Below are 11,695 nucleotides of genomic sequence, written 5' to 3'. Positions count from 1 at the left end.
GATGCAAGGATTCTTCAATATACGCAAATCAATCAATGTGATACATCATATCAACAAATTGAAGGATAAAAACCACATGATCATCTCAATAGATGCAGAAAAAGCTTTTGACAAAGTTCAACATCCATTTATGATAAAAGCTCTCCAGAAAATGGGCACAGAAGGAAATTACCTCAACATAATAAAAGCCATACATGAGAAACCAAAAGCCAACATCATTCTAAATGGGGAAAAACTGAAAGAGTTCCCTCTAAGAACAGGAACAAGACAAGGGTGTCCACTCTCACCATTATTATTCAACATAGTTTTGGAAGTTTTAGCCACAGCAATCAGAGAAGAAAAAGAAATAAAAGGAATTCAAATTGGAAAAGAAGTAAAATTGTCACTCTTTGCAGATGACATGATATTATATATAGAAAACCCTAAAGACTCTACCAGAAAACTGCTAGCACTAATTGATGAGTTTAGTAAAGTAGCAGGATACAAAATTAATGCACAGAAATCTCTTGCATTCCTATACACTAACAATGGAAGAGCAGAAAGAGAAATTAAGGAAACTCTCCCATTCACCATTGCAACCAAAAGAATAAAATACCTAGGAATAAACCTGCCTAAGGAGGCAAAAGATCTGTATGCAGAAAACTTTAAGACATTGATGAAAGAAATCAAAGACGACACAAACAGATGGAGGGACATACCATGTTCCTGGATTGGAAGAATCAACATCGTGAAAATGACTGTACTACCCAAAGCAATTTACAGATTCAATGCAATCCCGATCAAATTACCAATGGCATTTTTCACAGAACTAGAGCAAGAAATCTTACGATTTGTATGGAAACGCAAAAGACCCCGAATAGCCAAAGCAATCTTGAGAAGGAAAAATGGAGTTGGTGGAATCAGGCTTCCTGACTTCAAACTATACTACAAGGCCATAGTGATCAAGACAGTATGGTACTGGCACAAAAATAGAAAGGAAGATCAATGGAATAGAATAGAGAACTCAGAAGTAAGCCCAAACACATATGGGCACCTTATCTTTGACAAAGGAGGCACGAGTATACAATGGAAAAAAGACAGCCTCTTCAATAAGTGGTGCTGGGAAAATTGGACAGCAACATGTAAAAGAATGAAACTAGAACACTTCCTAACACCATACACAAAAATAAACTCCAAATGGATTAAAGACCTACATGTAAGGCCAGACACTATCAAACTCCTAGAGGAAAACATAGGCAGAACACTCTATGACATCCATCAAAGCAAGATCCTTTTTGACCCACCTCCTAGAATCATGGAAATAAAATCAAGAATAAACAAATGGGACCTCATGAAACTTAAAAGCTTTTGCACAGCGAAAGAAACCATAAACAAGACTAAAAGGCAACCCTCAGAATGGGAAAAAATAATTGCCTATGAAACAACGGACAAAGGATTAACCTCCAAAATATACAAGCAGCTCATGCAGCTTCATACCAAAAAAGCAAATCACCCAATCCACAAATGGGCAGAAGACCTAAATAGACATTTCTCCAAAGAAGACATACAGATGGCCAACAAACACATGAAAAGATGCTCAACATCACTCATCATCAGAGAAATGCAAGTCAAAGCCACAATGAGGTATCACCTCACACCAGTCAGAATGGCCATCATCACAAAATCTGGAAACAACAAATGTTGGAGAGGGTGTGGAGAAAAGGGAACTCTCCTGCACTGTTGGTGGGACTGTAAGTTGGTACAGCCACTATGGAAAACAGTTTGGAGGTTCCTTAAAAAACTACACATAGAACTACCATATGATCCAGTAATCCCACTCCTGGGCATATATCCAAAGAAAACCATAATCCCAAAAGAAACTTGTACCATAATGTTTATTGCAGCACTCTTTACAATAGCCAGGACATGGAAGCAACCTAAATGCCCAGCAACAAATGAATGGATACAGAAGATGTGGCATATATATACAATGGAATATTACTCAGCTATAAAAAGGGATGAGATGGAGCTATATGTAATGAGGTGGATAGAACTACAATCTGTCATACAGAGTGAAGTATGTCAGAAAGAGAAAGACAAATATTGTATGCTAACTCACATATACGGAATCTAAAAATGGTACTGATGAACTCAGTGACAAGAACAAGGATGCAGATACAGAGAATGGACTGGAGAACTTGAGGTATGGGAGGGGGCGTGGGGTGAAGGGGAAGCTGAGACGAAGCGAGAGAGTAGCACAGACATATATATACTACCAACTGTAAAATAGTCAGTGGGAAGTTGTTGTATAACAAAGGGAGTCCAACTCGAGGATGGAAGATGCCTTAGAGGACTGGGGCGGGGAGGGTGGGGGGGACTTGAGGTGGGGGGGAGTCAAGGAAGGGAGGGAATACGGGGATATGTGTATAAAAACAGATGATTGAATCTGGTATACCCCCCAAAAAAAAATAATAATAAAAAAATAAATAAAATATAAAAAAATAAAAAAATAAAATAAAAAAATAAAAATAGAACTACCATATGATCCAGTAATCCCACTATTAGGCATATACCCAAAGAAAACCATAACCCCAAAAGAAACATGTACCATAATGTTTATTGCAGCACTGTTTACAATAGCCAGGACATGGAAGCAACCTAAATGCCCATCAACAAATGAATGGATAAAGAAGATGTGGCATATATATATACAATGGAATATTACTCAGCTATAAAAAGGGATGAGATGGAGCTATATGTCATGAGGTGGATAGTCATACGAGTGAAGTCAGAAAGAGAAAGACAAATATTGTATGCTAACTCACATATACGGAATCTAAAAATGGTACTGATGAACTCAGTGACAAGAACAAGGATGCAGATACAGAGAATGGACTGGAGAACTTGAGGTATGGGAGGGGGCGTGGGGTGAAGGGGAAACTGAGACGAAGCGAGAGAGTAGCACAGACATATACATACTACCAACTGTAAAATAGATAGCCAGTGGGAAGTTGTTGTATAACAAAGGGAGTTCAACTCAAGGATGGAAGATGCCTTAGAGGACTGGGACAGGGAGGGTGGGGGGGACTCGAGGGAGGGTGGGGGGGGAGTTGAGGGAGGGAGGGAATATGGGGATATGTGTATAAAAACAGATGATTGAACTTGGTGTACCCCCCAAAAAATAATAAATTAAAAAAAATACATTATGGAAAACTTAAGTGTGATAAAGGCAAAGTATACCTTTTCGTGGCTTATTATTTCCACAATGTGTACAATGCCCAGCATATAGTAGGTATATAAAAACATATCTGCTAAAAAAAAAAAAAAAATTGTCAGGCCCACAGGAATGTTCCTGGATTTTGTTGGCGAGTGTGACTTGCTTTTTTTTTTTTTTTTTTTGGTCAATCCCAGTCTCCCAGTTCATCCCACGCAACCCCTCCAAGTGTGACTTGCTTTTGAGACTGTAGTTTTCTTGGGGAACCAGGAGCCAGAATTTAATACCCATTTGGCACTTCAGGGGTTTCTTCCACATTACCTCTCAAACAAAAGTTTACCAAGACAGACTCTAGGTCTATCCACCACATTACATATAGCTCCATTTCATTCCTTTTTATGGCTGAGTAATATTCCATTGTATATATATATATATATGCCACATCTTTATCCATTCATCTGTTGATGGGCATTTAGGTTGCTTCCATGTCCTGGCTATTGTAAATAGTGCTGCAATGAACATTATGGTACGTTTCTTTTTGAATAATACTTTTCTCTGGGTATATGCCTAGGAGTGGGATTACTGGATCATATGGTAGTTCTATTTGTAGTTTTTTAAGGAACCTCCAAATTGTTTTCCATAGTGGCTGTACCAACTTACAGTCCCACCAACAGTGCAGGAGAGTTCCCTTTTCTCCACACCCTCTCCAACATTTGTTGTTTCCAGATTTTGTGATGATGGCCATTCTGACCGGTGTGAGGTGATACCTCATTGTGGCTTTGACTTGCGTTTCTCTAATGATTAGTGATGTTGAGCATCTTTTCATGTGTTTGTTGGCCATCTGTATGTCTTCTTTGGAGAAATGTCTATTTAGGTCTTCCAAGCCAGAAAGAGAAAAACAAATACTGTATGCTAACTCATATATATGGAATCTAAAAAAAAAAAAAAATGGTACTGATGAGCCCAGTGACAAGGCAATAATAAGCATGCAGATGCATAGAATGGACTGGAGGACACGGCGTTGGGGGTCAGGGGGCGAAGGGGAAGCTGGGACGAAGTGAGAGAGTAGCATAGACATATATACACCACCAACTGTAAAATAGATAGCTAGTGGGAAGTTGTGGTATGACAAAGGGAGATCAACTCGATGATGGGTGATGCCTTGGAGGGCCAGGACAGGGAGTGTGGGGGGGAGTCGCGGGAGGGAGGGGATATGGGGATATGTATATAAATACAGCTGATTCACTTTGGTGTACCTCAAAAGCTGATACAAGAGTGTAAGGCAATTATATTCCAATAAAGAGCTTAAAAAAAAAAGTTTACAAAGACAGGCACACACTTGGATTGGGGTGGAGCGGGGGGTGGGGTATTTTGTCCCACCCCCATCCTTTCTGAATTTGGGATGGGTTAGTCCATGGAGCCTGACACCAATTTATTTTTGGAAAGCTTGAGTTACCAAACTAGGACGGAATGATCTAGGAGAAACCTGAATTTACAGGTCGCTTTCAGGAAAAGGGAATCCTAACCCAAACAGGGAAGAAAAATTTGCGAGGTGAACCCTACCTGAATCACGTCTTTGGATTTCTGTTGCCGGAGGCACTTGAAAAGAGATGAAAACAGTAGATGAGTCTTGGGACTTCCCTGGTGGCACACTGGTTAAGAATCCACCTGCCAATGCAGGGTACACGGGTTCAATTCCGAGTCCGGGAAGATCCCACATGCCGCGGAGCAGCTAAGCCTGTACACCACAACTACTGAGCCCACGTGCCACAACTACTGAAGCCTGCATGCCTAGAACCTATGCTCCACAAAAGAAGCCACTGCAATGAGAAGCCTGTGCACCACAACAAAGGGTAGCCTCCACTCTCCACAGCTAGAGAGAGCCCTCATGCAGCAACAAAGAGCCAACACAGGCAATAAATAAGTAAATAAATTTATTTAAAAAACAAAACACAGCAGTGGATGAGTCTTTTCACTTCAGCTGTTCTGCACTGAAGATGGATCCTGTGAGCATTTACCATGCTGTGGAGGTGGGGCTTCATTTCTTGTGTTGTGAACACAGTTGTTCACCTGTCACTGCTCCCTACCTCCCTAGAAGTGTTTCTCAACCTGTGGCCTGTGGCTGCCTGCATCAGAACCATCTGAGGACTCCTGTTAAACATGCAGGTCCCCCGGCCCTGTCTCTAGAGATTCTCCTCTGGCCCCCAGAAGGGAAGGCAAGTGACAGCAAGAGCTAGATTACGTCACCCTGTCCTGTTCTCTGTCCCTGGTTTCTCTGTCTCTCAGTGGCTGTGCCTCTGTTCCCCTCCCGCACCAGTGGTCAGGGAGACTGGACCCAGCAACATTTCACCAGGACCCTCAGTGTTTCCCAGGTCTTCACTACTCCCTTTCCTCCATCTGGATTACCCACCCTGACCCCAACCCCCAGTTCAGTTAAGATTTTATTTGTCCTTTAAAATTAACCTGGAATGTCACTTGTCCCCTGAAATCTTCTCCCATCCTCCCACCTTCCTCCCCCCCTCTTTTTTACGTGGCTCTTTGGGCACCTCATTCTGGCACTTGTGTGCTTGTCAGTTCCATCATCAGATGGTAAACCACTTCAGGGCATGGATGACGTGCTCTCTTTGTGTACCCAGTTCCTATTGCACTGCCTGGAACAGAGAAGTGTTTAATAAATGTTTGCAGAATTAAATAGGAAAAAATAAGAGAAGAAAAACCAGACTCTTTAGGATGTTTTGTGCAAGTCTTAGCTGGTGGAACAGGCCCTGGGCTTTGAGCATTGTTGAGCCTGGTCTGACCAGCTGGCAGTCCCCCAAGTCCACACAGGGTGAGGGCCCCTAACATCACCTCCCAGACCTGGAGCCTCGTCTGACAGAACCTCCTGCCCCTGGAAACCTCAAAGCCGGGTTCTAGCATTTTGTAAATACCCTCATAGCACTTAACATAACAGATACAAACATAATGTAGACAGAAAAAAATTATCTTGGTTTATAATTTCTAAAAGGGTTTTATAAGAGCTGGGTTTCCCAGACTCCAAAACAAACATGCATCCCTGCTCCCTGCCCCCCAGAAAGAAGTTCCTCCTGGGCAGGAGAGCAGAGGGGCTAAGGGCTCATGCTTCAGAACCAGCTGCCTCGTCTGCTAACAGCTGTGTGAACTTGGGCCAGTTTGCCCTCTCTGTGCCTCCATTTCCTTTTCTGCATAATGGATAACATAATAATACCCATCTTCTAGAATTTACGAGATCATTTGATAAAATGGTGCAGGTTAAGTCCTTTGCATACTGCCTGAGGCTTAGATGAACTCGGTGGACTGTTAGCTGTGTTTCCTTAGAAAACCCTGCATCCACACCACTCTGGGGTGTTATCAGTTGCCTATTATTTTACAAGTAAACAATGTCATTCCCAGACAAATACTCCATCCATTCATTCAATAAGTATGGATTAAAAACCTACTGTCTGCCAAGCTATGCTTTGAGTATGGGAACTACAGCTGAAAATACAAACAAGGACCCCGTTCCCATCCATTTATTCAAGAAATATCTGTGAAACACCTCCAGTGCACCAGGCACTGTGCAATTTCTGGGAAAAGCAGAGGTGGATTCTGCCCTCATAGAGATGACAGTCAAGGCGAGGAGACAGGCATTGGGAAACAATAGTAACCAAGCAGATTGAGCTTATGGTAGGGAAGAACTGGATGCAATGCTTAAACTTTCTTCTTTCCCTCAATTGATTAATGTACCAACGCATAAACGTTGTTTGTGTTCTTCCTGGAGGAAACAGAGATTTGCTATATCCCATGCCCTCCCAGGGCTCAGAGCCCTCAGCCAGAGAGGCTGCTAAAATTCATGAACAAGCTAACGGCAACCGCAGAGGCATCTTCAGGAGATGTATAACCCAGAGCTGAAGAGTACCTGTAAACCACGTAAAGCATCAGGGGCTGTGGACTGAGGGCTCCAGGAGAGGCCACAACACCCAACCCATCCTGTAAGCTTTATCTTAAAACCCTCTGGGGTGCTTTGCAATCACACCCTGTTTCCACCCCCAGCCTCAGGCAACCACTAATCTGCCTGCTTGCTATCTCTCCAGATTTGCCTTTTCCGGACATTCAGTACAAATGGAGTCAGAAGATAAGACTTTCAGGGGTGATGAAAATGCCCTGAAGTGGATTAAGTAGATGCTGTGAAATCTCTGTACATTTACTAAAAATCATTAAGTGTACACTGAAAACAGGTACTGTTACCGTAATAACGGCTTCTCTGTGCACCGAGGCCGAATAGAAATACGGAGACAGAAATTTTGGAGAAAGAGAGAGATGGCTTTATTTTTCTGCCAGGCAGAAGGGAAGACACAGCAGGCTAGCGCCTCGAGAACTGTGTCCCCCCTCCCTTGGGAATTGGGGAAGATTTTATATGTGGGGCTGGGGGGGGCGGTACGTGATAAGGATCAAGGTGGTGGAGGTCTTGCATTCTTTTTCCTTTGCACCCTTCTTTTTTTCCTTTGCAATATTTCAAAACAGCTATAGCTGGCATCAGGCCACCCAATAACTGGGGTCTGCAGCTTGTTGATTGTCTGTCTCTGGTTTGTCGGCTGGGGACATCCTTTCTGAAATGCAAAACAAACTATAAGAATGATTTTGTTACAATAGCCCTATATGGTCTGGGGAAGTAATAAATAGGGCTAGGGAGTGAGAGACAGGATGTAATTCACACAGAGCCAAGGGTGCTAGAGTGTTAGGAAGGGTGACAGAGTGTAATTTACATAGTAACAGGGAGTGAGTTCAGCCAAGTGCAAATCTAGCCTCTACAGATCAGTGACAGTTAAAGTAAAGCAATGAGTGACTAATTCTTTCATGCCAGGTCATCTTTCTCCTCTAGCCTCTTCGCTGTTTTCCTCGCTCTCAAAAGGAAAAAGGGACAATCACTTCTATTTGCATTGCAACAGTACATTTTATGGTATATAAATTATACCTAAATAAAACTGTTAAACAAAAAAACAAAACACTTTCCAATGGCTTCCTGTTTCACTTGGGCTGAAATCCAAAGTCATTTCCCTGGAGCCCTGCAGGATCTGGCACTGGCCTGGCTCTCCCACCTCCACCCTCCCTGCTTCTGCCCTTACTGGCTGCCTGATCGTCCTCCTCTTCTCCCCAAGCTCTGTCCCCCTCTAGGCTCTGCAGTGCCCTCTGCCTGCAGGGCTCTGGCCCCCATGTCCGCACAGCTGTCCCTTCTTCTCTATTCTTATGTCTTGGTCTAAGGGGGCTTACTGAGGCCTTCTCTGCCACCCCTGCAACCATTCTCTCTCTGTCCTGCTTCTTCATGGCTCTCACCATGCCTGTACTGTGTAGTGTCTCATTCACATCTGAGCTCCATGAGATCCAGGTCCGTTCACCTCTTTCATCAGCATCTAGCACAGAGGAGGTGGGGTCAATCTGCGGAATCCACAAATGACTGTAGAGCCCAGATGAGGATGCTAAGAGGAGACCAAGGTTTTCAAAAAGAAAAGTAGGTGTGAGCAAACGAGGAAGTCCTGAGTTAGTTAGCTGGTTTGGCTAGAACTGTAGTTTGGGGCTTGTTAAAAGATAAACTGAGGCATATTAAACATTTTAAGAGTTTGAGCAAAAATCTATTTGAATCAGGCAACAGCAAACCAGAAGTGGTTAGGAGCCAGGAAAAAGACTTCTACAGAGAAAATGCCAAGGCAAAGTAAGGAAATTATTGATTGCCAATAGCTTAAAGCCTAGTTGGCTATTTGGGATTGGCTGTCCTCAGCCTTTTGAGCTGGTAACCCTGAGGATTTTACAGCTGAGATTTTGGATTGCTTACCTAGACTACCAGGGTATTAGAACCACATCAGTCTACCGGCCTCTTTAATTAATCTAACAGGCTGCTCAGTTGATGGTGAATTTCCATGGCACTTATGTGCTTATGTCATGGAGTGCAAGCCGCATGACAGGTCAATAACTTGAGAGACAAGTTCTTGGGGCAAGGAAAAGTGACTTTATTCTGAAAGTCATGTCAGCTACAATTGGCACTCACCATTGGCATTTGCCATCTGCCTCTACAAAGATTAAATCTTGTGCTGCTGCAGCTGCTGACTGTCAATGCCCCCCTGAAAGGTGTACAGTGTGGAGAGCTGAAATGAGGCATTCTGTGCTCTGTGAAAAACTGGCAGAACAGGTCTTAGATAGTTAGATATTTTCAGGAGCCAACTTTATGGGCCCAATTCTTGTATCTCCTCATATCTAGAAAAACACTAAAATCCTTCATGGTGACAACTGCTCCTTGTGACTAGCAGTGACCTTCTGTAAACAATATGTGCTTGATTGCATGTTTTTCCCTTTCACCAAACCATATATATACTGAACTTCCCTGCCCCCTACCCCCACCCCGCCGCCTCTTTGGAACAGTGTCTCAGAGCTATCTGAGATGCTGTCTCTTGGGCTGCAGTCCTAATTTTGCCCCAAATAAAACTTAACTTGCAGCTCTCACATTGTGCATTGGTTTTTTTTTTTTTTTGGCGCATGGGCATAGTTGCTCCACGGCATGTGGGATCTTCCTGGGGCAGGGATCGAACCCATGTCCCCTGCATTGGCAGGCAGATTCTTAACCACTGCGCCACCTAGGAAGTCCTGTGCATTGTTTTTTAAGTTGACAGCCAGCAGGCCAAGAAGATGGTGGACTAGTTGTTACCAAGTCTAAACTCTTACTGCTTGCAGCATAACAGGTCAATAATCAAGAGACAAGTTGTTGGCGCAAGGAATAACGACTTTATTTGGAAAGCTGGCAAACCGAGAAGATGGTGGGCTCGTGCCTCCCCAAAGAACCATCTTGCCTGAGTTAGAATTCAAGCTCCTTTTATATTAAAAAGGGAGAGGGACTTCCCTGGTGATCCAGTGCTTAAGACTCTGCGCTCCCAGTGCAGGGGGCCTGGGTTTGATCCCTGGTCAGAGAACTAGCTCCCACATGCCACAACTAAGACTTGGCACAACCAAATAAGTAAATATTTTAATACCTACAAAAATAAAAAGAGAGGGAGTAAAGTCAAACACTTCCTGGTTCCCATCTGCCTCCAGAGGGTATGTGTTAATTTCTTCCTCCCTGCAGTCATTCACAGGTGGGCCTGGTCAGGATGTTTCCTGTAAGCTAAACAAAGGTATTTTACCTTAATGCTCATTATTTGGGAAGCAGGGTTCCCAGAGATGAGCTGTTATGTATAATTTAAGCTTATAGGCAACATCCCTTTAGTGGTTAACTTGTAATAGAATACAAAAGTTTCTTCCCTGTTACATAGTATCCCAAAGAACCCTCTCACCCAAGTTAGAATTCAGGGTTCTTCTATACTAAAAAGGGAAGGGGATGCTCTTAGTTGTTGCAGACTTCTTTGTTCTTGCAGCTGTCCACAAAGGTCAGGTTACAATGTTCTTGTAAACCTCCAACAGGACAAACCGTTATTCTCTGTTCTGCAACTTTTTACCTCTATATGAATGGAAAAAAGTTATACCTTTAAAGGTCAGAGGTTTGAGAATAGGCTATCCTGTATATTTCAGGCTACAGGCAACATTCTTAACTTGCAGCAAAAGCAACAGAATACAAAAGTTAAAGAAGTAGATCTAATATGGAGTCAGATTTGTTCTCCCCATTACACTTATAACAACTTGGCAAAGGAGTGACAAACATCTAAGTAGGGAGAAGAATAAAGGTCAAAACTTGCCAAAGACTGCCTGCTACCTGCAACTCCTAGTTGACTGAGAACAGAGGATTTCCAGGTACTCTTGGCACCAAAGGACAACTAGCCTTGTGCCTGCTCCTGGGTGGCCTGTGCGTTGCACTGGCACCAAAAAGCCACCTAACCCTGGACACTGCCTTAGGCAAGCTATAAAGGCCATTATGTAGACAACCAGCAACATATGAATATGACCTGTGGATTAGTTAATACAATTTTATCAACGTGAAAAGTCCTCATTTTACTTTACCTGTGCTTGTGTAAGAAAATGTTCTGTAGAGGATATATAAAGTGTTGAAGTGGAGGTTCTGATGACCACAGCTTGGCTGCAAATGGTTCAAAAAACAAAATGTATGTGAATAAAGCACAAACGTTAACAATTGGTAAAGATAAGTAAAAAGTATACGTGAGTTCTTTAAGCTATTTCTTTTAATTTTGCGTAGATTTCTAATTACCTCCACGAGAAAAGTTCCTGTCACCCCAAGTACCTGGCCCCCTCTAAGAAAAAACACAGGGCTTCCTAGGTGACACAGTGGTTAAGAATCCACCTGCCAATGCAGGGAGCACAGGTTCGATCCCTGCTCCAGGAAGATCCCACATACCGCCACAACTATTGAGCCTGTACTCTAGAGCCCATGAGCCACAACTATTGAGCCCGTGTGCTGCAGCTACTGAAGCCCATGCGCCTACAGCCGGTGCTCCACAACAAGAGAAGCCACAGCAACGAGGAGCACAGGCACCACAACGAAGAGTAGCCCCTACTCGCGGCAACTAAAGA

Source organism: Hippopotamus amphibius, chromosome 9 (genome assembly GCF_030028045.1).
Source record: "Hippopotamus amphibius kiboko isolate mHipAmp2 chromosome 9, mHipAmp2.hap2, whole genome shotgun sequence".
Classification (NCBI taxonomy): Eukaryota; Metazoa; Chordata; class Mammalia; order Artiodactyla; family Hippopotamidae; genus Hippopotamus; species Hippopotamus amphibius.
This window is presented reverse-complemented; position numbering follows the sequence as displayed.